Source organism: Chiloscyllium plagiosum, unplaced genomic scaffold, assembly GCF_037043375.1.
Source record: "Chiloscyllium plagiosum isolate Xiang-an unplaced genomic scaffold, Cpla_swu_hap1 HiC_scaffold_42, whole genome shotgun sequence".
Classification (NCBI taxonomy): domain Eukaryota; kingdom Metazoa; phylum Chordata; class Chondrichthyes; order Orectolobiformes; family Hemiscylliidae; genus Chiloscyllium; species Chiloscyllium plagiosum.
Window position 1 is genome coordinate 89,704,301 of NW_028270180.1, and position 25,755 is coordinate 89,730,055.

The 25,755-nt window shown below is 44.0% G+C and overlaps 2 long non-coding RNA genes across 5 annotated transcripts in view; one reads left to right on the forward strand and one right to left on the reverse strand.

Annotated features, from left to right (window-relative positions):
* Positions 1-25,755, reverse strand: part of LOC148137979 (uncharacterized) — a 658,828-nt gene that overhangs the window by 470,827 nt on the left and 162,246 nt on the right. The gene's annotated exons all lie outside the window — the stretch shown is intronic.
* The window catches only part of LOC148137988 (uncharacterized), a 40,380-nt gene continuing 20,873 nt past the window's right edge, over positions 6,249-25,755 (forward strand). Inside the window, exons 1-5 of one of the 4 annotated variants that reach the window (XR_015754117.1) lie at positions 6,249-6,298; positions 6,933-7,039; positions 10,214-10,296; positions 13,468-13,554; positions 22,300-22,406. This is a non-coding gene — a long non-coding RNA (uncharacterized LOC148137988). Of the gene's footprint in view, positions 6,299-6,599; positions 6,681-6,932; positions 7,040-10,213; positions 10,297-12,409; positions 12,517-13,467; positions 13,555-22,299; positions 22,407-25,755 lie in introns of those variants that run through there. The other 3 variants (XR_015754115.1, XR_015754118.1, XR_015754116.1) reach the window with 3 other exon arrangements.

Below are 25,755 nucleotides of genomic sequence, written 5' to 3' on the forward strand. Positions count from 1 at the left end.
GAGCGAGTGTCGACTGATTGAGGGAAATTGGCTGGGTTGGCTCTGTCCTGCGTTTTTGTGTTGAACATCCCTGGGAAATATTCCACAATGTCAGTAGGTGCCAGTGCTGGACTTGTCTTGGTGGGCAGCAAGTTCTGGAGCACAGCCATCAGTATTATTGCCACAATGTTGGTAGGGCCGACAGCCTTTACACCACTTCTCCATTTGTTGATCTGATTTGAAATAAGTTTTCAACGAAGTTGATTCACGTCTGTGATGTCAGGGATCAATGTAGAAGCCTCATCCACTTGGCACTGCTGGCTGAAGATTGCTGCAAATGCTGTTGTCTTGTCTGTTGCATGGATGTGTGAGGCCCCTCTATCAGTAAGGGTGGGGATATCTGTGATGCTTCCTGCAGTGAGTTGTTTAATTGTCCATCACCATTCCTGACTAGGTGTGGCAGAACTGCAGAGCTCAGATCTGATCCATTGGTTGTTGGATCACATAGTTCTATTTGGTGTTGCTTGTGCTGTTTGGCATGTAGGTTGTTTAGCTTCACCAGGTTGGCACCACATGTTCAGGTATGCCTGGTATTGCTCTTGGCATGCCCTGCGGAACTCTCCATTGAACTAAGGTTGATCCCTTGGCTTGATGTTAATGGTTGAATGGGGAATATACCAGGCCATGAGATTTCAGATTGGGCTGGAGTACAGTTCTGCTGCTGTTTTGGTCCACAGTGAGACAGAAGATGCAGGGTAAAGAGGGCTGATTGTGTTGTTGTATTTTCCAGTGCATTGGTAGCTGTAATGTGGTCCATCCAGTTTCATTCCTTTGTTGAGACTGTGCAGTGATTAATACAATGAGTGATTTGATGGGCCACTGTCAGGAATGCAACTTTTAAAAAAATGTTTTGTGATTTACACATGAAAGAAGTGAAACTATCGTGGTATTCGAACAGATGAAAGATTCAACAGACAATCAAGGTATTTTTCAATGGATAATTTCAGTTACATCACACTAAACTTTTGCTATAAATTCTGTGCCTTAGAATTGTGCCCTCCACAATCACCTGATGAAGGAGCGTCGCTCCGATAGCTAGTGTGCTTCCAATTAAACCTGTCGGACTATAACCTGGTGTTGTGTGATTCCTAACTTAGAATATTACAGCACTACTAACAGGACTGCATGTAAACAGGCTCAGTCCAGTTAATCAATACATTCGGAAGGATTTCCTCCAAGTTTGATGACACAATATTCGTCAAAACCGTCAACTTCAACCTGCAATGTTGTTATTAACAAAAACTTCAGGCTGACACAAAGCTCCCCACCCCACTGCAATGTGGTAACCGGGCCCGGCCCAGGAACTGGAACTGGGACATTTGTGGACTGTGATCTCAAAGGAAGCGAGCAAACATAATTCTGCCAGATTAGTCCTCAAAGGTGAGTAGCAAGTTTGAGACCAGGCAGGTGGTTTGCCTTCTTGCACTTAGCTTAATTGCATTTCTTATTTACAATCGTGTTTTGCAAAGTATAAAGAACTATGCGGTTTTTTTTCATGGTTGGGGAGTTTTATCCGCGTTGATCACAGTTGCTGCCTCTCGCTCCCCAAGTCAAATCAAAGGATCGATAACAAAACAATAAACTGCAGGTGCTGGAGATCTGAACCCGAGAAACAAAGTGCTGGAGAAACTCAGCAGTTCTGAGGGCATCGGTGAAGAGAAAAAATGTTACATTTCAATTTCAGTGACTCTTCGTCTGAACGGACAAATGGTCATGAGACTTGGAGCTTACAATGTTTTCCCCCTCAGAGATGCTGCTGGACCTGCGGTTCTCCAGCACTGTGCTTTCTATAGTGAACTTTATTTACAAAGCAGATCAGAAAAATACTAATCTCCAAAAGTGAAAGGTTCATTGCAAACATGAGCATAGTTTCCACACTTGAGTTACACAAGCACGTCTCAGTTTAAAAACAAGATTTAACTCAAAGTAACATTCCATCTCAAAATTAGCCGAGTTACACCAGTAATAAAGCTCATCCACCCAATGAGGCACTTCAGCACAACATCCTGCAGTGTTGCACACAGCCACTTTTACCAAAGAATGATCACATGTCACAAAATTGAAGGCCAAGAGCATGTCTCTTTAAAGGAGCTGAAGTCAAACTCAATTTTTGGAAAGATTTTTATTAAACCTGATTGAACATTTAAATCTCAGAGCATAATCTTTGCTTTTTTTAAACAAAGAGTGTGGGAAACATCCCACACCTTGCTTAAGGTTCAGTTTGGCCTGATACATAGAGCCAAAGGTCAAGCAAACATCACACTTTCCATTCACTTTTACAAAGGGCTGACATCACATTTCTTCAGGATTTAAAGTATTTTATAAATTGTTTGTAAAATCATGTCACGTTAAAGAACTGGACAATAAATGTCATTGTATACAATAAGAGTGAAGCCTGTGACAACAGATTTAGCTTTGGAGGGCAGTGTATGCGCATTCTAAATTCTGGGAGCACCATGGGAGACTGCTCCCAGATGGTGATAGTGAGCACATCTGGAATGCACTGTTTCGATTTGGGAATCCATGGGAAACAATCTGTGGTTTCACTAATACTTGGCTTGCGTTGTTGGTGTACAGTAAGCAATTCATAAAGTTACTTATGTATTGTTGTTGACTACCTGAATGGTATTCAAATCTGCCAGGTTGCCTTCAATAGTGTGAATGCATTTATTGTAAATATTTGGAATATTCCAGAACTGCCCAGTGCTTGGCAAATTCAGGGGGGACAAAAAAATCACATTGAGTAATTAAGAATCCAAGAGGACGTAACCACTGAATTATTCAATTCAAATAGTTAAATGGAGTGTTCACATTTAAAATACCTGTTATCCATATGAATGGATGGACTGACAGAATTGGGACCAAATTCCTGGCTGGGGAGTGTGAAATGTGTTTTGATAAAGTCACCTGCATTTACCAACAATAATTTGGCAAACTCGGAAATTTAAAAAACAATACGAGCTTCATTGCTGCTCCAGTCGGGTCCCAAGCTCTGTGAAAAAATAACAATGTTCAGGTTTATTGCATACACTATGAAACACATGTTCCTTCTACAGATCCTGCAAGTTTCCCCAATGAGCATAGTCCATCGAAATGATGTGGCTAACTTTGGCCAACTCATTTCAAACCGAGCCTCTATCGCCTGAAGAGTGACCAGAAGCAATTACTCCACAAATGTGGGAACATTACTGACGAGGATTTTTTTCCTTCAGAATTGACTTCCATATATTCAGTGCCCAGAACAGATAAAAAGCTTGTTACCTTATATAGAGCAATGATTCAGTGGGAGTAAAACGCTAACCTTTTCTTGCTTAACAATCAAGCTGCCTAAATTTTAAACATGAACACTTCTTAATAGTTCACCAGATCCTGACGAAATATTTTGTGTGAAACAAATCACATGATACATAGTTATTCAGATAATAATACAAGTTTGTTCATTGAAGAACCCAGAGGAAAAGGTCATGAAATAATGAGAGTTTGATATACCTCAATCATCATTTCAAGTGCATTCTCTGCATAAATTCTCCTTTACCTCCTCGAAGTATTCAACTTCTTGAATAACTGAGAGAATGAAGTCACAGTTGTACAACACAAAATCAGACCCTTCAGTCCAACTTGCCCATGCTGACCAGATATCCAAAATTAATCTAGTCCTATTTGCCAGCATTTGTTCCATATCCATCTTAAACCCTTTCTACTGATTATCAGTTTATTTTACTTTATCAGCACTTGAAATACTGACATTTTTTTTCTCCCAATATTGTTTTAAGAAATCATAAGTTCATTCATCCAAGTTAATTTTGTAATCTTTCACAAAGAAACAAGTGAGAACAACATATAGCTGAGCACAAAACAAAATACTGCAGCTGTGTGTTATCTGGGAACACTCTAAAGGTGAGGCACTGATACTGCACAAGTTTGTCAGCACAATTTCAATTACTGACAATAATTTAGTAATGTCTTAGCCTTCACACAGTTAAGGTAAATGTGAGATATCTGAATTTCATGAATTGGTTCCTATTGCACTGTGATCAACAAAACTTATTCTTGGTTTAATCTACTCAAAGAAGCTGGACATCAGAGACGAAAACTGTCATGCTGGAAAAGCACAGCAGGTCAGGCAACATCCGAGAAGCAGGAGACTTGATGTTTCAGGCATAAGCCCTTCATCAGGAATCACAGGCTACAGAAAAATAACTGGCATAGACTTATGCCAATACATATGTAGAAGGGTCAGAGTTTGTTACTATCAGATTAGAGACTAATTTCAGAATTGGTAACATTCAGTGCAACATTTCAGTATGATATTTACATATGTACCTAAAGGAGAAGTTGTCTAAAATTACAAGCTCTAGAATGATTATAGAATTAAACCTGGAAATGAAGCTGGTGAACAAGAATGGCAAAGTGAAGTCCCATCAGTATTGCCTTGGGCAGTTTCAAGTAAGAATTTGACAACAGGGTTGCCACTTTGGTGTAACCTGCAGTCTGGCCAAATTGCAGCAAAAATCTGTTCAATTTTATCTGCAAACTATTGAATGCAAAATCCTCCTTGCACAATAATGAGGCAGCATTTTCGGATGTCATTTTTAACATATTATTTTTAACGTTACTCACAATTAAGAGTGATCACTTGGTGCTGTCTGCATAACACAGTACAAAAAGGAATTAACAAAAAAAAATTCTAACCCCAATTCAGAGTCACTAATTCATTGATACTGCATGGGTCCAGCATTTATAAGTAATCAATTTTTAAAAATAAATACAGATACATTTACTAACTATATTGGAGTACAGTCAAGTTTCTTACTGAACAGTGACAGGATTGGACAGAGTCCGCATGGATTTTAAGTACTTAGCAAATCTACTGAAAGAATCTACAGAATATTAAAGTAAGAAATTGCAGGACATTTAGAAAAGCTTATCATTAAACATGGTAGACTGGGTTTTGTGAAAGAGAAACTATATTTGACAAATTTACGACAGTTCATTGAGGAGATAACAAGCAGAGCTGATAAAGGGCAATCCAATGATGTTCTGTATTTGGATTTTAAAAATGCAAATGATAAGGTGCTACATAAAAGTTAATTGCACAATTTAGGAGCTCATGGTATCAGGGTAATGTATTAGCATGGACTGAGGATTGGTTAACCACACTGGCTGTTGTTGAGTCCTCACTTGAAGTATTGTATACAATGTTAGCTCCCATATTTAATAAAGGATAAACCAACATCAGAGACCATTCAAAATAAGATTCACTTAGCTGCTTTGAGGACAATAGGGTTCACCTATCAAGAATAGATATGCAGGGGTGATCTTATGGAAACAAGATTCTGATGAGTTTGACAGGGTGGATGTTGACTGGATCTTCTAGCACCAGTGAAGTCTCAAACCAGGGGACATTACATAAGGGAACCTTCATTTTAGAAAAAGTACAGAATTTTTTCTCTCAGTGAATGGCTAGAATTTTCTCGCCCAAACTTTTGTGAAAATTAAATGTGGGAGGGGAATGCTTGGGTTCCTCTTTGGAGGGTTGTTCTGGCTTGTTGGGCTGAAGGGCCTGTTTGTTTCCACACAGTAGGGAATCTATGATTCAATCACAAATTATTTCAAAAGAGGGCAGATAGATTTTTGAAATATTGAGCAGTTGAGGGCTATGCAGATCAAGCATAAAAGAGGTGTTGAGGTCTGGGTTGGCCAAGCCATGATCTGATAGAATGGGGGAACAAGCTGAAGGGAATGAATGCCCTACTCCTGCTCCGATTCCTTGAGGCTCCATTTCATGTTTTTTTTTTTGTTTCCAAAGAAGAGCGTGATACAATGTGCTAAAGATCTCAGATGTTGTGAAAAAAGTGGTGTTTATGTACTGATTCAGGTGGCATTGATTCATCAATCACAGCTATACAGTCATGAGTAGGAAGGCAATTCCCTCCATGAATAAAGGAAATCAACTGCAGAGCTCACACAAAGGGAATTCTTACCCTCAGTAAACTCTCCCATTACATAACCCAACATATCAGCTAAAGCAGGACACACTGCGCATGCTCTAGCCAACAAAGGAACCCCAGGTGATTGATGTCAGCACCGGACCAATGAAAGGACGGTGGGCGGTGTTGGAGGACCTAACGGGCGGTTGGTCCTCCAACCAATCAAGGTGAATGAAGGGCGGAGCTAAACTAAACCATGTGATCATCGTCGCGCGCGGCGCAGAGTCGCTGTAATGAATGCTCGGGAAGTTATGGAGAGAAAGGATACGGTAGGGAAAGAAATAAACGGGGAACTGGAGAAAAACTGTGTTGCTATGAGCGGAGAGGTTTTACAAACAAATTGTGCACGTCGGAAAACACAAATTTGAACGTCCCAGTCCCGTGTTTGCAGTAAATGAGGAATGGCCTCAGCGCAGCTGCAGGCCTGAGTATGCGCCGCCATCTTTATTCGGGACAACGATTCACTGGAAACATGCGCGGCCGCCATCTTTGTAGGGGGCAAGGTGCAGCCAGGCGCATGTGCAGACTTTCTCCAGTTTAGAGTTATTGTGATCATAGCAGCCAATACTGCTCTGATTCACCTCTGGGCTCCCTCATGACCACTTTGTCAATATCTAGCTTCCTCAGTCTCGAACCATGGGTGTATTTTTGGTCTGTTTACGACTGTATTGTTACTTTTATAGACCCTTTGTAAATTAGTTTTTCACTGCGGCCCAGCCCCTGACCATGTGCTGCTCTATTATCAGATTATTTTCTAAAATATTTTTGACAGTCAAGAATTCTTTTTTCCAATAAGCAAGTGTATTTTCCTTCCATTTCTGACTATCAAATTCTGCACCATTTTCATTCCCTGTAATGCATTTTGCATTCCCTGAAACATCAACTGTGTTTCTCCTTCCACAGATACCAGTGATTAATGCCAAAGCCCTGATGCCTGTGGAGAGGATGATGTTTGACTTTCTTGTACAGCTGCAGTTTGTGTGGTGAAGGTGCTCTCACAGTGTGGTTGAGTAAGTGGCATTATAGGTTATTTTCAAATCATCACTGTTGCTGAATGAATATTGTCCAAATCAACAACAGTTCGTATTTTTATTATCATGCTTATAATTTCACAAAAATACTATTGAGAACTTTAGACATAAGGCCAGAGATGGAGATATTAGGTCAGGTGACCAAAAGCATTGCCAAAAAGCAGGTTTTGAGGGATGTCTTAAAGATGGAAAGCAGACCTGTGAGGTTTTGGCTGCGAATTTCAGATCATGCTGCTTCAGCAAATGTAGAAATAGCCACACAGGTGAAGTAATGAATTAACAAATTCATTGGGTTGTCAAGGTCTCAAAGTGTGTGTGGTGCAGGGAGCTAGGGATTATCACATTCTGGATCAGTGGTGCTGGAAGAGCACAGCAATTCAGGCAGCATCCGGGAGCTTCGAAATCGACGTTTCGGGCAAAAGCCCTTCATCAGGAATAAAGGCAGAGAGCCTGAAGCGTGGAGGGATAAGCTGGAGGAGGGTGGGGGTGGGGATAGAGTAGCATAGAGTACAATAGGTCAGTGGGGGACGAGATGAAGGTGATAGGTCAGGGAGGAGAGGGTGGAGTGGATAGGTGGAAAAGGAGCTGGGCAGGTCGGACAAGTAAGCAAATGTGGCTGTAGTAGCGGGTTTGTTTCAGGACGTGGTTGAAGAGCTTCAGGGCAGAGGAAATGACCTGGGAGTTGCAGTGGGAGAGAGACTCCCTGAGATTCTTGTAGAGAGAGGAGGAAAACTTCTTCAAGGCAGGCATCCTTGTAGAGGATTCGCAGTAGGGATAATACCTTAGGGATTATCACAGCCAGGAATTAAATCAAGTGTGAGAATTTTAAATTGAGGGATATTGGCCAGGTGCTGGCAGGCGAGACTAGATTGGGTTGGGGTATCTGGTCGGCATGGATGGGTTGAACCGAAGGGTCTGTTTACTTGCTGTACATCTCTATGGCTGTATGCTGTTGATTCTAATTAGGAGCCTTTTGATGAATCAACAAACAGCAATTAAGACTTTCTTGAGATTACAGGGAGGTTGAATGTGGGAAGCTGGCCCTGAGTGTGTTTGGAAAACGAAGTCTGGAGATAACACACGATGGATGAGAGTTTCAGTATATGAGCTGAGAGGAGGGTGGAATCAGCTCGAATTAGTGGTCTTGGAGTGGGACTGAGCTGTCACTCTCACCTTACCTCTGGGATTCAGCTGGTTGCCAGATTGTGAATCAGGGCGGTAACACAATCGGGATCCAAGTTGCCATGCTGGAGCCTAAAATGAGTGTCGCTCAGCTGGCTGTTGCTGAGCAGCTGCTGCTTGGTAGCCCTGTAGATGACATTTTCCATCACTTTACTGCTGATCGAGTGTGGACTGACAGAGGGAAATTGGCTGGGTTGGATTGCCCTGTGTTTTTGTGTTGAACATCCCTGGGCAATGTTCCACATTGTTGGTAGATGCCAGTGCTGGAGCGGTACGTGGCTTGGTGGGTGGCAAGTTCTGGAGCACAAGCCATCAGTATTATTGCCAGAATGTTAGCAGGGCCCGTAGCCTTTGCACTACTTTACCATTTCTTGATGTTATTCAAACTGAATCAATCTGGCTTAAAACTCACATCTGTGATGTTAGAAACCACTGGAGAAGGTTGAGATGGATCATCCCACTTTGCACTTCTGGCTGTCTTCTTATCTGGTGCATGGATGTGTGAGGCCCCTCCATCAGTAAGGGTGGGGATTTCTGTGATGCTTCCTCCAGTGAGTTGTTTAATTGTCCATCACCGTTCACAACTGGGTGTGGCAGAACTGCAGAGTTCCGATCTGATCCATTGGATGTAGGATCACTTGGCTCTGTTGCTTGCTGCTGATGCTGTTTGATATGCAAGTAGAACCGTTTGATAGCTTCACCAGGTTGGCACTTCAGTTTTAAGTCTGCCTGGTGCTGCTCATGGCATGCCCTCCTTTCCTGTCCATTGCGATGGGTGAGACCGGGATTTGCAAACCCATGAGATTACAGATTGTGCTGGAGTACAGTTCTACTGCTGTTGATGTCCCACAGTGCCTCAGAGATATCCAGTTTGAGATCCTACATCTCTTCAAAGTCTGTCCCCATTAGAACGGTGATAGTGTCACTCAACACAATGGAGGTTTTTCTCAACTTTAAGCCAAGACTTTGTCTCCAAAGGAAATGTGTGATGGTCGCTCGTACTGATACTGTCATGGACAGATGTATCTGTAGCTGGTCAATTCATAACAATGAGATCAAGTATGTTTTTCCCTCTTGTTGGTTCCCTCACCACCCGCTGCAGACTCAGTTGAGCAGCTATGTCCTTTAGGACCTGGCCAGCTCAGTCAGTAATTCTGTTGCAGAGCTAGTCTCGATTGTGGACCTTGAAATCCTGTATCCAAGAGTACGTTTGACACCATTTTGTTGCCTGAGTGCTTCCTCCAAATGTTGTTCAACATGAAGGAGAAGTGATTCATCAGCCAGTACAGTACATGGTAATCAGCAGGAGTCATGAGACATCCTGGTCTCCGGAGTCAATGCTGTGTACTCCTAGGGCAAATCCTCCCTGTCTGTACACCACTGTGCCACCACCTCTGCCTGGTCTGTCCTGCCGGTGGGACAGGACATATCCAGAGATTTCAGGAGAAAGGGAACACTGCAGATGCTGGGGATCAGAGTCAAGAGTCTGGTGCTGGAAAAGCACAGCAGGTCAGGCTGATGAGGGGCTTAGGCTCCAAACGTCGATTCTCCTGCTCCTCGGATGCTGCCTGACTGTTGTGCTTTTCCAGCACCACATTCTCGATATCTAGGGATGGTGATGGTAGTGTCCGGTCATTGTTTGTAAGGGATGATTCCGTGAGTATGACTATGTCAGGCTGTTCCTTGACTAGTCTGTCAGACAGGTCTTCACAGTTTGGCACCAAAAACCATATATTTGTGAGGAGGACGTTGCACCATCGAGAGGGCTGATTCTGTGGTTGTAATTTCTGGTGCCTTGTTAGTTGCCAACTGGTCCATCCAGTTTCATTCCTGTGTTGAGACTTTGCAGTGATTAATACAGTGAGTAGCTGGCTGGGCCGCTGACAGGTTGGCAGGATTTTTTTCGCCATTGACAATGGTTTCATGGAGATCAGGAGATTCCTAATACGTTGTTTTTTCTCTTGAATTCAGATTCCATCATCTGCCAAGATGGGATTCGAACCAGGACTTCAGTCGTTTGTTTTAATATTCTGGGTAAAAGCTAAATACATCAGGTTTGTTCACTCATTTTAAATATCACTAACCCTGGTTTTGTTTCTTTGTGAAACACTGTCCATCATCCTGACTCCTCCATCCTCCCCTCCAACAATGAGTGAGGAGCACATGGAGTTTCTCTGTCACTGAGACTGAGATAATCCGATCTGCTGTTTCTCTCCCTCCCACTAGCCCACTGAGCCAAACTGCCTCAGGTGATGTTCCTGTTTTTTGTCCTAAACCTACATCTTTCTCCAGTCTTGTCAAGCCTTATCAGAGCTCACCTTGACCCTTTACTCTAATCTCACTAAACTCACTTTCCAACTCTCTTTCCTCCGCTGCCGCCTCATCACCCCCCCCCCCCCCCCCCCCCCCCCTCGCCAATTCATAGATATTGTTCCTTGTTCTGTCTGTTGGTCTTTTCTGGTTATGTCCTTCTCTCCCATTCTGTGAAAAACTAATATTTGACCTCACCGTTGTTGGAAAATCCTGCTCCATCTCCACTCTCCATTTCCTTTCTGAATTCCTTGCATTTGGTGTCCCTCAACGATCTATCCTTGGTCTCTCCTCTATCTCACGTACATAGTGCCAGGAGGTGATATCGTCCAAAAACACTGTGTTAGGTTTGACATGTACACTGACGATGCCCAGCTCTCCCTCCCCATCATCCCTCTCCATTACTCCACTGTTACTCAGTTATCAAACTGCTTATCACATTCCCACTACTCGATTAGCTGCAATTTCCTCCAATGAAACATTGTCACGGTTAAACCCATTGCCTTACCTTTACCTTTCTGCTGAGCCCCTCCCTCTCACTGGGAACTCTCTGAGACAGAACTACATTCTTCACAATATTGCTGTTATATCTGACCCCAAGATGACCTTCTGATCAGACATCCACACAATCACAACACCAGGAATTCCAGTGTCTTAAACGTTGCTTTTCTCCACCTCACCCCAGCTCCATTGCCACTGAAACGCGTTACCCGTGTCTGTGTCGCCTTAACTTTGAATCCAAAACAGAACCCTTGATTCCGTGACTCAGAATCTGGTTTTAGACTCCCCTCTCAGTATTTACCCTCAAACACATCCTCTCTGTATTTATCCTGTCAAACCCCTAAAGAATCCCATCTGTCTCAATGAGATCACCTCTCTTTCTCCAAAATCCAGTGAGTAGAGTACCAACCTTTTCAGCCTTTATTTAAAAGATAATCCCTCCAAACCAGGGATCATCTCATTGAATCTTCCCTGAAATGCCTCCAATAAAGTGACACATTTCCTTATCTAAAGGGACCAAAACTGCTCTCATTACTGCAGATATGGTGGTCTCACCAGCACTTCCACACGTTACTCTCAGGTATGTACTCCAAACTCTAATACTAAAAACCTTTGAAACAAAACATTCCATTCCCCTTCCTGATTCCCTGTTGTAACTGTGTGGTAGCTTTCTGTGTTTCCTGAACAATTAACCCTGGTCCCTTTGTTGTGCAGCTTTCTACAGTTTCCACCATTTAAATAGTACTTTGTTCTTTTATTATCTCCTCCAAAATGAGCAACTTCCCATTTTCCCAAGTTACACCCCATTTGGCAACTTGTTGCCCCCTTCTCCTGTGCATCTCTCTCTTTTCATAATCTTCCCAGACATTTTTACAGTTATGCCTTTTCTAGGAGATATCCCCCCTTCCCATTCTTCCAAACATTTACTGGGAGCACTGGGCAGTGGGAAGCAGGCAGCATTGCTATCTTTTTAGGGATACGCTTTGGAGTGATTGCAAGGATCCTCATACCCATTGGTCAGGATGGAGACAACTTGCCCATCGTTAGGCATTAGCCTTTCACACCCATGTCTTATTGATGAGGCAGAGCGGCAGCACGGAATGAAAGAAAAGAAAATCATTCTTGTTCCCCATATCTCACTGACGCTTGGATCATTTTCTCCAACGTGTCAAAGAACTGCTGTGTTCAGTCACATGAGATCTCGAGTTGGAATCTCCTAGAAACCCACAGATTTCCCCCTTAGTTGACTGCTGATGTCCTCAAGGGTAATATGTACAGTCATTCTGGGCCACAAGGAGGCAATGGTGTGGGTTTCTAACTTGAACTGGTAGTGACAGATTTTATAAACTTGTATTACAGGATATTACAGGTGGACATTCAGATGGTAATCTTAGTAAATATTCTGCTAAACTCTGATTGAATTACTCAGTATATCAGGATCTGGATATTCGCATTGTGTGTGAGTGAGTATTGCGTTCCAGATCAATCCCATTTGCTGCTTAAAAATTCTCCTTTGAATCATCGCATTCTCGTAAAATGTCTCCCCAAACCTTCAATGTGTCATGTAATCCTTTTATGATGATGTGATGAGTAGAAGGTTTATTATTCGAATGTGTAATTTTTGTATAAGGATGTCTCAGAGAGGGAGCTGAATATTCTTAAAGGGGAGAATAACCATTTTGAGGGGAGGCTGTTGTTTATTGGTATCAATGACATAGGAATAGAAGAGTTCACATTATTGGATCATTGGAATCTCTTGTGGGGTAGAATTGACCTCCATCAGAAGGATGGATTGTACCTGTACTGGAAGGGAACAGTTGCTAGTGCTATTCAGGAGGCATTAAACCAGTGAAGGAATGTGGGTAAACCCAGAGAGAGAGTGAGGAAGAGCTAAGTCTGACGCTGGTACAGTTCAGACGTCAAACAGTCAAGGCAGACAAGGGCAAGGCACAGAATGAGCAGTTACACTGCATTTATTTCAATGCAGGAGGCCCGATAGGTCGGGCAGAGGAGCTCAGGGTATGGTTTTGAACATCGCACTGGGATATTATAGCAATTACAGAGGCATGCCTTAATGATGGATAGGACCAGCAGCTTAATGTTCCAGTGTATAGATGCTATAGCAAAGATAGAAAGGGGGCAACAGAGCAGGGGGTGTGGTATTTTTGATTAGGGATAACATTACAGCTGGGCTTCAAGAGGGTATTCCTGGGAGTACATCCAGGCAGGTGATACAGGTGGAACTGAGAAATAAGAAAGGGATGATCTCCTTATTGGGATGGTACTATTGACCCCCCCCCCCCTTCCCCAATAGTCAGCAGGGAGTTGAGAAGCAAATTTACTAAGAGATCACTTCTCTGTAAGAATAGTACGGTTGTGTACAAGACTTGACCTTCTTTGTTATTCATTCACAGGATGAGGGTGTCACTGGCTGGGCTCAAAGGGCAGTAAAGAGTCAACCACATTGCTGTGGGTCTGGAGTCACATGTAGGCCAGATCAGGTAAGGATGGCAGATTCCTTCCCTGAAGGATATTAGCGAATCTGACGAGGTTTTTTTTTTTCTCTCAATAATCAACAATGGATTCATGGTCTTTAATAGATTCTTAATTCCAAATTTTTATTGAATTCATATTCCACTCTCTGCCGTGATGGGATCCAAACCCTGGGCCCCAGAATGTTATCTGGGTGTCTGGATTATCCATCTAGTGATAATCTCACAAGGCCATTTGGCAGGATGAGTGACTGAGGTATCCGTAGGGCAGCACATCAGCACCAAATATCCCATGGTCTCTGCGGAAGATAGAAAGGGCTGGGGAGGGAGATATATCCCTGGTGGTGGGGTCTGACTGTAGGTAGCGGACATAGCAGAGATTAATGGCGATTAGTGGGTGGCAGGTGAGGACCGGGGGATTATATTCTTATTGTGGTTGGAGGGGTGGGGGGAAGGCGGAGGTACAGGAAGTGGAGGATATGCGTTGGAGTGCATTGTTGATCAAGTGGGAGGGAAATCCGGTCCTTGAAAGAGGAAACCTTTCTAGGATGTCCTGGAGTGGAATTGCTTCTGCTGGGAGCAGATATGGCAGAGGCAGAGGAATTGGGAGTACAGGATCACATTTTTACAGGAATATACTCGATGGTAATCAGGAGAGCAAAAAGGGGACTTGAAATATCTCTAGGAAATAGTTTTTAAGGAGAATCCAAAGAGATTCTACAAATACATTAAGGATAAAATAATAACCAGATGGAGAATAGGAATTCTTAAAGATCAACAAGGCCATCTATGGAACAACAGGAGGTGGGAGAAATAATATGCTATTCTATTCTAGAGAGTTTGGAGAAATAAATAGTGATAACTTGAAAAGTGTCTAGATTACAGAGGAGGAAGTAGTGGATGTCTTAAACAGTAGCAAGGTTGATAAATCCCTGGGACCTGATCAGGTGTATCCCAGAAATTTGTGGAAAGCTAGGAAGGTGATGGCAGTGCCCCTCCCTGAGGTATTTATATCATTGTTTGTGACAGGTGAGGTGCTGGAAGATGGGTGCCATTATTTAAAAAAGGTGGTAAGGAAAGGCCAGGGAACAAGAGAACAGTCCACCCAATGTCAGTGGTAGGTAAGTTGTTGGACGGGATTCTGAGGGACAGAATTTACATGTATTTGGAAAGACGAGGATTGATTAGGGATAGTTAACATGGCTTTGTGTGTGGGCAATTCTCTCTCTCTAACTTGATTGAGTTTTTTTGAAGATATGACAAAGATGATTGATGAAGGCAGACTGTGGAAGTTGTCTATATGGACACTGAACAATGTTCCACAAAGCAGACTGGTTAGCAAGGTTAGATAACAACATGAAATGGCGGGAGAACGAGCCATTTGGATACAAAACTGGCTTGAAGGTAGGAGGCAGAGGGTGGTGATGGAGGGTTGCTTTGCGGACTGGAGGCCTGTGAGCAGCATTGTCCTGCAGGAACGTATATTGTGTCCTTAAATTAATGACTTGGGTGTGAATATGAGATATAGTCAGTGGGTTTACAGAAGACACCAAAATTGGAGGTGTCGTGGACAATGAAGAAGTGGACAAGTTCAGAATGCAACAGTATCTTGACCAGATGGGCCATTGGAGCGAGGAATGGCAGACTGGGTTCAATTTAGACAAATGTAAGCTGTTGGATTTTGGAAAGGCAAATCAGAGCAGGACTTGTACACTTAATGGTAAAGTCCTTGGGAATGTTGCTGAACATAGAGACCATGGAGTGCAGGTTCATTGTTCCTTGAAAGTAGAGTCGCAGGTAGGCAGACTAGTGAAGGTGGGGTTTGGTATGCTTATATTTATTGGTCAATGCACTGAGTACAGAAGCTGGGACGTCACATTGTGGTTGGACAGGACATTGAGTAAGCCATTTCAGGAATTCTGTTTTAAGTTCGAAATTCCCTGTTCTGGAAAGGATGTTGTGAATCTTGAAAGAGTTCAGACAAGATTTACAAAGACTGCAAGGGTTGGAGGATTTGGGCTACAGGGGGAGGCTGAATAGGCCAGAGTTAATTTCCCTGGAGAGTCAAAGACTGGGAGGTGACTTCATGGAGATTTATAAAATCATGAAGGGCATGGATAAGGTGAACAGCCAGGGTCCTTTCCCCCAGTTAGGTGGGATCAAAATAAGATCACAGGGGCTTAGGTTGAGAGGGCAAAGATTAAAAACGGATCTAAGGGGCAAAGCTTTCAAGCTGTGTCTGGTGTATGTGTGGAATGAGCTGCCAGATGAAATAGTGGAAGCCGATACAATTACAACATTTGAAAGGCATCCGATTGGATACATGAAGAGGAAGAGTTTCCAATGATACGGACCAATAGCTGGCAAATGGGGCTCCATTTGTTGAGGATTCCTATTTGGCATTGACAAATTGGACCAAAGGTCTGTTTCTGTGCTGTACGTCTCTATGACACTAATAAATTAAAATAAGATGTGTTCCTCTTTTGTGGAGAGCTAGCAGAAGCACAGAAAATTGTCCTTGGAGCTGAGAAGGTTAAGCAGTGATTTTGACCAGGTGCAAATTTGTTTCTAGGATATCTAATCTGCAGAGAGAGTGGAAATGTTAACAATGTCACAATTTTAGTAACTATTTTCAGGTAATTGGCAAATAATGTGAACATTATTCAGTAAGTTCTGAGTATCTGGAACAGTCTGAATGGCAGCTGGACACAGACTCAGCAGTTATTCATAAACAGATTTGGAATTTTACTTTTTAAGGGAAGATTTGGGGGGTTATGGGCAAATGGGAAGGGAATTTGGACAGATTTGCAGCATCTCCATAGGGAAAGGGTACAGTCCAAATAGGCTGAATAGCCCCAACCCCTGTGCTCTGTGATACTGCCCCATTGAGTGTGAATGTTGTAGCTCATCCAGGGCAGAGAGAGGGAGGATCCCACCACTCACCTCACAATGGGCCCTGATGATTGATGTCAGCGCAGGCCAATAGGGGGCAGAGGGCCGTACTGGAGGACCAGGCCGTACCAGTTTGTCTTCCAATCAATCGGAGTGAATGAGGGCATCCTCAAGGCTGGAACTAAAGAAAGGCACATATCGCAGAGATTTGAGAAACTGGAGGACATGAGATAGGGAGCGTTCTGTGACTGGTGAGGAATTATATAAATAAGGAAGAGTTGTGAGGCTGGATGAGGTGGTAGTGAACGGGAGAGTTGAGGATGGAGGGATTTAGAGTTAGTGAGGATTAGAGTCATAATGTTATAGAGCAAGGAAACAGGCCCTGTGGTCCAACCAGTCCAGGCCAACCATAATTGCAAACTGAACTAATTGTATCTGCCTCCGCTTAGTCCACATCCATCCAAATGTTTCCTATTTATGCACTAATCTGAATGTCTTTTAAATATTGTAATTGTATTCACAGCTACCACTTCCTCTGGAAGTTCATTTCACACATATAATTTTTTTTTAAAACCCTAATGTCTTTTCTCAAATCTTTCTCATTTCTTCTCAAAATGAATGCACCCGAGTTTTGAATACCCCTCTCCCTCGTCCATTCACCTTATCTACACTCTTTCTGATTTTATAAAGCTCTAATAAGGTCACCCCTCAACCTCCTGCACTCCAGTGAAAAAATTCCCAGCCTATCCAGCCTCTCCTTAGAACACAATCCCTCCATTCATGGCAACATGCAGGTAAATCTCTCCTGAACCTGCTCCAATTTAATAATATCCTTCCTATAAGAGCACAACCAGAACTGGACAGAGTATTCCAGAAGAGGCCTCCCCAACGTTCTGTACATCCTCAACATAACGTCCCAACTCCTGTACTCAAAAGTCTGAACAATGAAGGTAAGTGTGCTAAGCACCTTAACCACCCTGTCTACATGTGACACAAACTTCAAAGACGTGAAGCCCTCGGTTTCTTTGTTCCCATATCACTACTCAAGGCCCTCCTTTTATTGAGTGTATGTCCTACCCTCGTTTGAATTGTCAGGATATTATATTTTGCATTTATTCCAATCCAAAAAAAATTTTGAGTATAAAGGCAGTAGGAGTATAATTAAGAGGAAAATCAGGAGGCAAAAAAAAGGAACGTGAGATAGCTTTGGCGAATAGGGTTAAGGATAATCCGAAGGGCTTTTGTAAATACATGAGGAACAAAAGGCTAACTAGGAAGAAAATAGAGACCCTCAAAGATCAGCAATGCAGCCATTGTGTGGAGCTGCAGGCGATGGGCAAGATAGGAAACAAGTATTTTGCATCAGTGTTTACTGTGAAGAAGTACATGGGAGATATAGAATGTGGGGAAATAAATGGTGACATCTTGGAAAATGTCCATATTACAGAGGAGGAGCAGGTGCTCAATGAGTGGCTAAGGAGCTGGTGCAGGGGAAAAGGATTCATGTTTTTTGGATCGTTGTGATCTCCTCTGGAGTAGAGTTGACCTGCGTAAGAAGGATGGATTGTACCTGAATTGGAAGGTGTCTAATGTCTAGGCAGGGAGACTTGCTGGTGATACTCTGGAGGCATTAAACCAGCGAGGGAGTGTGTGTAAACCCAAGAAGATAGTGAGGAAAGAGATATGTCTGAGGATGGTACAGTTCAGAAGTCAAATAGTCAAGGCAGGCAAGGGCAAGGCACAGAATGAAGTCGGACTGAGCAGTTGCACTGCATTTACTTCATTGGAAGAGGCCTGACAGGGAAGGCAGAGGAGCTCAGGGTATAGTTTTGAACATGGCACTGGGATATTATAGCAATTACAGAGGCATCACTCAGGGATGGATCGGACTGGCAGCTTAATGTTCCAGGTATAGATGCTATAGGAAGAATAGAAAGGGGGACAAGAGAGGATGGGGAGTGGCATTTTTGATTCGGGATAGCATTATGTTTTTGCTTAGGGAGGATATTCCTGGGAGTACGCCCAGTGAAGTTATTTAGGTGGAACTGGGAAATAAGCAAGGGATAATCACCTTATTGGGGTTTTCTGCATGGATTTCGTCCGGGTGCTCTGGTTTCCTCCCACAGTCCAAAGATGTGCAGGTTGGGTGGATTGTCCAGGCTGAATTACCCTCATGTTCAGGGATGTGTAGGTTGGCTGGCCCTGAGAAGTGCAATGTTATAGGAGGAGGTTAGGAGGCTTTCCAGATCAGTATTGATATTATGGGCTGAATGACCTGCTTCCACACTGTTGGGAGTATCTGATATTTCTACTAGTTTGAAAATAGTTACAGAAAATAATATACCAGATCTAAGAGTTAAGGTTCTGAATTGGACAAAGGCCAATTTTGATAGCACAAGGCAAGAACTTTCATCTGGCCCCTCAAGCCTGCTCTACCATTCAATAAGATCAGGGCTGATCTTCTCATGGCCTCCGCTCCACTTTCCTGATCTCTCACCATAACCCTTAATTCTTTTCCTATTCACAAATCTACATTTTGCCTTCAAGGCATTCAAGTTGATAACGTCAAATGCTGCACTCGGCAGGGAATTCCACAGATTCACAACCCTTTAGCTGAAGAAGCTCATCCTGAACTCAGTCCTAATTCTGATCCCCCTTAGTTTGAGGTAATGCTCTGTAGTTTGACCCACCCCCAGTGGAAATAGCCTCCCTGCTTCTGTCTTATCTACTCCCTTCATAATTTTATTGTTTCCTATCCAACCTCCCATTCTTCTAAATTACAATGACTATAGAACCAGTTTTCTCAATCTCTCCACATGCACCAATCCTCAACTCCTGACCCAAACTAGTGAACATCCTCTGTACTCCCTCCAGTGCCAGTACATCTTCCTGAAGTAAGGAGACCAAACCTGTACACAGTACTCTAGGTGTGGCCTCACCAGCACCCTGTACAGCTGCAGCATAACCATCCCTCTAGCAAGGAAGGACAATATTCCCTTCACTGCCTTAATTACCTGCTGCACCTGCAAACCAACTTCCTGTGATTCATGCACAAGGACACCCAGCTCCCTCTGTACAGCAGCCTGCTGCACGTTTTCACCATTTCATCATCCAGTTTGTTGTTAGTCCGACCAAAATGGATGACCTCACATATCCCAGCATTGAACTCCATCTGCCAGATCCTGACCCACTCACGTAACTGATCTGTATCCCTGTGCAGACTTACAGTGGCCTCTGCACACATTGCTCTACCTCATCTTTGTATCAAATGTGAACTCTGACACCGTACACTTGGTCCTCAACTCCAAAACATTTGTGTAAATTGTAAACAGTTGTAGTGCCAACACAAATCCAAACACCCATTTATCCCCATTCTTTACATTTTGTTGGTTAACCGATCCTGTATCAATGATAATTACCCATAATGCCATGCATCTTTACCTTATTCAGCAGCCTTTTATGTGGCAACTTATCGAATGCCTTCTGGAAATCCAGGTACACCACATCCACCGAGTCCCCCTTGTCCAACGCACTCGTCGTATCCTCAAGTAATTCTAATAAACGCGTTAAACGTGACCTGCCGTTCATGAACCAATGCTGTGTCTGCTCAATGAGACAAATTCTACCCAGATATCTCACCACTACTTCCTTGAGAGGTTCAAGCATTTTCTCCACTACAGAAGTTAAACCATCGGATCCTTTTTGAAAAATAGTGGCACCACATTTGCAGCTTCCAGTCTGTCAAAACCAGACATCCAACAAATTTTAGTGAATTATCACGAGGTCTATGTGTTATTCTCCCCCCCAACATCTCTTTTAGTCCCTGGGATACATTCCATCAGAGTCAGGAGACCCATCTACCTTTAGGCTGTTATCTTTCCCAACATTACCTCTTTACTGAGAATGATTGCTTCTGTATCCTCATCTGCCATTGCCTCCATAGGCCTGCGACAATGAGAGTATATAGACAGTATGTTCCTGTTAAGGCCAAGGCTGGTAGGTGTAAAGAATGCTGCCTGACGAAAGAAATTGAGGGCCTGGTCGAGAAAATGAAGGAGGGATATGGTAGGTACAGAGAGCTGTGTTTGTGTGAATCCCTGGAAGAGTGTAGCGGCAGTAGGAGTATACTCGAGGTAAACCAGGAGGGCAAAAAGGGGACATGAGATAGCTTTAGGAAATAGGTTTAAGGAGAATCCAAAGTGATTGTACAAATACACTGAGGACAAACGAGTAACCAGGCAGAGAATAGGTACCCACAGAAATCATCAAGGCTGTCTGTGGAACCGCAGGAGGTGAGAGCGATTCTGTATGAGCGGAGAGGTTTTACAAACAAAATGTGCACGTCGGAAAACACAAATTTGAACGTCCCAGTCTCGTGTTTTCAGTAAACGGGGAATTGCCTCGGTGTGGCTGCAGGCCTGAGTGCGCGCCGCCATCTTTATTCAGGGCAAGAATTCAATGGACATGTGCGGAGCCGCCAGCTTTGTAGGGGGTAAGGTGCAGCCAGGCGCATGTGCAGCCTTTCTCTGGTACAGAGTCATTGGGCAGGATTTACACAGAGCACATTCAATCTCAGAGAAATGGATGTTTATTTCTGGATTTGTTTCGCCATTCATTTAATTGATTTTGTATCGTAAATGAGTTTGCAGGTCATACAAAATTGGAAGTATTGTGGATAATGAAGAAGGTTACCTCAGATTACAATGAGATATTGATCAGATGGGGTTTAATTGAGATAAATATGAGGTGCTGCAGTTTGGAAAAGCAAATCAGGGCAGGACTTGTACACTGAATGGCAAGGCCCTGGAGACGTTTGCGGAACAAAGAGACCTTGGATTGCAGGTTCATAGTCCTTGCAAGTCAAGTTGCAGGTAGATAGGATGATGAAGAAGGTGTTCAGTATATTTTCCTTTATTGGTTCGAGCATTGAGTATAGGATGTGGGAGGTCATGTTGCTGTACAGGACATTCGTTAGGCCACTTTTGGAATATTGTGTGCAGTTCTGGCCTGCCTCCTATCAGAAGGGTGCTGTGAAACTTGAAAGGTTTCAAAAAAGAATTACAAGGATGTTGTTCGGGTTGGAGGATTTGAGCTGTAGGATGAGGCATAAAAGGCTGGGGCTGTTTTCCCTGGAGTGCCATATGCTGAGTGGTGATGTGATGGAGGTTTATACAATCATGAGGGGCATGAATAGAGTAAATGAACAAGGTGTTTTCCCTGGAGTAGGAGTGTCTAGAAGTAGAGGGCATTTAGGGTGAACGGAGAAAATTTCAAAGGGGCCTAAAGGACAACTCTTTCCTGCAGTGGGTGGAATGAATGCCAGAGGAAGTGGTGCAGGCTAGTACAATTAAAACATGTTAAAGGCATCTAAATAGACACATGATATGATTAGGGAGCATTTACAGGAATATGGGCCAAGTGCTGGCAAATGGGAATAGATTAGGCTTGGACACCTGGTTGGCAAGGATGAGGTAGACCGAAGGGTCTGTGTTGGTGCTATACATCTCTGTGGGATCATAACAGCTTACACTGCTCTGCTTCATCTCTGGGCTCACTCATGACCACTTTATCAATATCTGGCTTCCTCAGTCTCAAACAATGCATGTATATTTGGTCTGTTTAATATTTTACTATTACTTTTACAGACATTTTTGGAAGTTAATTTTTCATTGCTGCCCAGCCCCTGACCATATGCTGCTTATTAATTTTTTTTCTGGAAAATCTTTGACAGTCAAGAATTCTTTTTTCCAATAAGCAAGTGCATTTTCCTTCCATTTCTAACTATCAAATTCTGCACCATTTTCATTCCCTGTAATCCGTTTTGCACTCCCTGAAACATCAACTGTGTTTCTCCTTCCACAGATACCAGTGATTAATGCCAAAGCCCTGTTGCCTGTGGAGAGGGTGATGTTTGACTTTCTTGTACAGCTGCAGTTTGTGTGGTGAAGACACTCCCACAATGTGGTTGGGTAAGAGACATTACAGAGTATTCATTACAGCAACAGTGATGATTTGAAGGTAATGTCCAATTAAAGAACAGTTTGTAGTTTTGTTATCCTGCTTATAATTTCACAAAAATATTATTGGGAACTTTAGACATAAGGCCAGAGAAGGATGATATTAGGTCAGGTGACCAAAAGCATTGCCAAATAAGCAGGTTTTTAGGAATGTCTAAAGGAGGAAAGCAGATCTGTGAGGTTTTAGCTGTGAATTTCAGACCGTTTTGCTTTGGCAACTGTAAAAGCAGCCACACAGGTGAGGTAATGAATTAACAGATCATTGGGAGTCTCGAACAGAATGGGTTGTTGAGGTCTCAAAGGTTGTGTGTTGCAACGAGCTCGGGATGATCACAACCAGGAATTGAATCAAGGGTGAGAATTTTAAATTGAGGGATGTGGGCCGGATGCTGGCAGGTGAGACTAGATTGGATTGGGATATCTGGTCGGCATGGACGGGTTGGATTGAAGGGTCTGTTTCCATGCTGTACATCTCTGTGGCTCTATGTTCGTTGATTATGAATAGGAGCCTTTTGATGGATCGACAAATTTTGGTACGAGGGAGTACTTGGGCAGCAGAGATATAGTGTTTCTTGAGATTACAGGGAGGTTGAATGTGGGCACCTGGCCAGGAGTGTGTTTGGATAATGAAGTCTGGAGATAACACAAGGTGGATGAGAGTATATGAGCTGATACAAGGGGAGAATCAGCTAGAAATAGTGAACTTGGAGTGGGACTGGGCTGTCGCTCTCACCTCACCTCTAGGATTCAGCTGGTTGTCAGGTTGTGAATCAGGCGGTAACACAATCGGGAGCTGAGTGGCCCTGGTGGAGCCTAAAATGAGTGTCGCTGAGCTGGCTGTTGCTGAGCGGCTGCTGCTTGGTAGCCCTGTTGATGACATCTTCCATCACTTTACTGCTGATCGAGTGTGGACTGACAGAGGGAAATTGGCTGGGTTGGATTTCCCTGTGTTTTTGTGTTGAACATCCCTGGGCAATGTTCCACATTGTCGGTAGATGCCAGTGCTGGAGCGGTACGTGGCTTGGTGGGTGGCAAGTTCTGGAGCACAAGCCATCAGTATTATTGCCAGAATGTTAGCAGGGCCCGTAGCCTTTGCACTACTTAACCATTTCTTGATGTTATTCAAACTGAATCGAACTGGCTTAAAACTCACATCTGTGATGTTGGAAACCACTGGAGAAGGCTGAGATGGATCATCCCACTTTGCACTTCTGGCTGCAGATTGCTGCAAATGCTGTCATCTTATCTGGTGCATGGATGTGTAAGGCCCCTCCATCAGTAAAGGTGGGGATATCTGTGATGCTTCCTCCAGTGAGTTGTTTAATTGTCCATCACCGTTCACAACTGGGTGTGGCAGAACTGCAGAGCTCCGATCTGTTCCATTGGTTGTGGTATCACTTAGCTCTGTTGCTTGCTGCTGATGCTGTTTGATGCAGATGGTCCTGTTTGGTAGCTTCACCAGGCTGGCACTTCATTTTTAGGACTGCCTGGTGCTGCTCATGGCATGCCCTCCTTTCCTGTCCATTGTGATGGGTGAGTGCGGGATTTACAAACCCATGAGATTACAGATTGTGCTGGAGTATAGCCCTGCTGCTGTTGATGTCCCACAGTGCCTCAGAGCTACCCAGTTTGAGATCCTACATCTCTTCGAAGTCTGTCCCATTTAGAACGGTGATAGTGTCACTCAACGCAATGGACGTTTTCCTCAACTTTAAGGCAAGACTTTGTCTCCAAAAGGAATGTGTGATGGTCGCTCGTACTGATACTGTCATGGACAGATGTATCTGCAGCTGGTCAATTCATAACAATGAGATCAAGTATGTTTTTCCCTCTTGGTTCCCTCACCACCCGCTGCAGACTCAGTTGAGCAGCTATGTCCTTTAGGACCTCGCAGCTCAGTCAGTAATTCTGTTGCAGAGCTAGTCTCGATTGTGGACATTGAAATCCTGTACCCAGAGTACGTTTGACACCATTTTATTGCCTCAGTGCTTCCTCCAAATGTTGTTCAACATGAAGGAGAACTGATCCGTCAGCCAAGGGAGGACAGGACGTGGTAATCAGCAGGAGCCATGAGATTTCCTGGTCTCCAGAGCCAATGCTGAGTACTCCAAGTGCAAATCCTCCCTGTCTGTGCCACCACCTCTGCCTGGTCTGTCCTGCTGGTGGGGCAGGACATATCCAGAGATTTCAGGAGAAAGTGAAGACTGCAGATGCTGGAGATCAGAGTCAAGAGTCTGGTGCTGGAAAAGCACAGCACGTCAGGCTGATGAACGGCTTAGGCTCGAAACATCGATTCTCCTGCTCCTCAGGTGCTGCCTGACCTGTTGTGTTTTTCCATCACCACAATCTCAATATCTTGGGATGGTGATGGTGGTGTCTGGTCATTGTCTGTAAGGGTTGAGTATGACTATGTCAGGCTGTTCCTTGATTGGTCTGTGAGACAGCTCTGCACATTTTGGCACCAAAATCCAGATGTTAGTCTGGAGGACGTTGCACCATCCAGACGGCTGATTCTGTGGTTGTATTTTCTGGTGCCTTCTTAGATGCCGAGTGGTCCATCCAGTTTCATTCCTTTGTTGAGACTTTGCAGTGATTAATATAGTGAGTAGCTTGCTGGGTCACTGTCAGGTTGGCAGGTTTTTTTTCCGCCTTTGACAATGATTCCATGGAGATCAGGAGATTCCTCATTCCAGGTATTTTTTCTTGAATTCAGATTCCACATCTGCCAAGATGGGATTCGAACCAGGACTTCAGTCGTTTGTTTTAATATTTTGGATAAAATTTAAACACATTACGTTTGTTCACTCACTTTAAATATCACTTACCCAGGTTTTGTTTCTTTGTGAAACACTGTTCATCATCCTGTCTCCTCCATCCTTCGCTCCAACAACAAGAGTTTGGAGTACATGGAGTTTCTCTGTCACTAAGACTGAGATAATCCGATCTGCTGCTTCCCTCTCCTCCTCCCCCCCCTCTCCTCCCCCCCCTCTCCTCCCCCCCCTCTCCTCCCCCCCCTCTCCTCCCCCCCCTCTCCTCCCCCCCCTCTCCTCCCCCCCCCTCTCCTCCCCCCCTCTCCTCCCCCCCCTCTCCTCCCCCCCCTCTCCTCCCCCCCCTCTCCTCCCCCCCTCCTCCCCCCCTCTCCTCCCCCCCCTCTCCTCCCCCCCTCTCCTCCCCCCCCCTCCTCCCCCCCCCTCTCCTCCCCCCCCTCTCCTCCCCCCCCTCTCCTCCCCCCCTCTCCTCCCCCCCTCTCCTCCCCCCCTCTCCTCCCCCCCCCTCTCCTCCCCCCCCTCCTCCCCCCCCC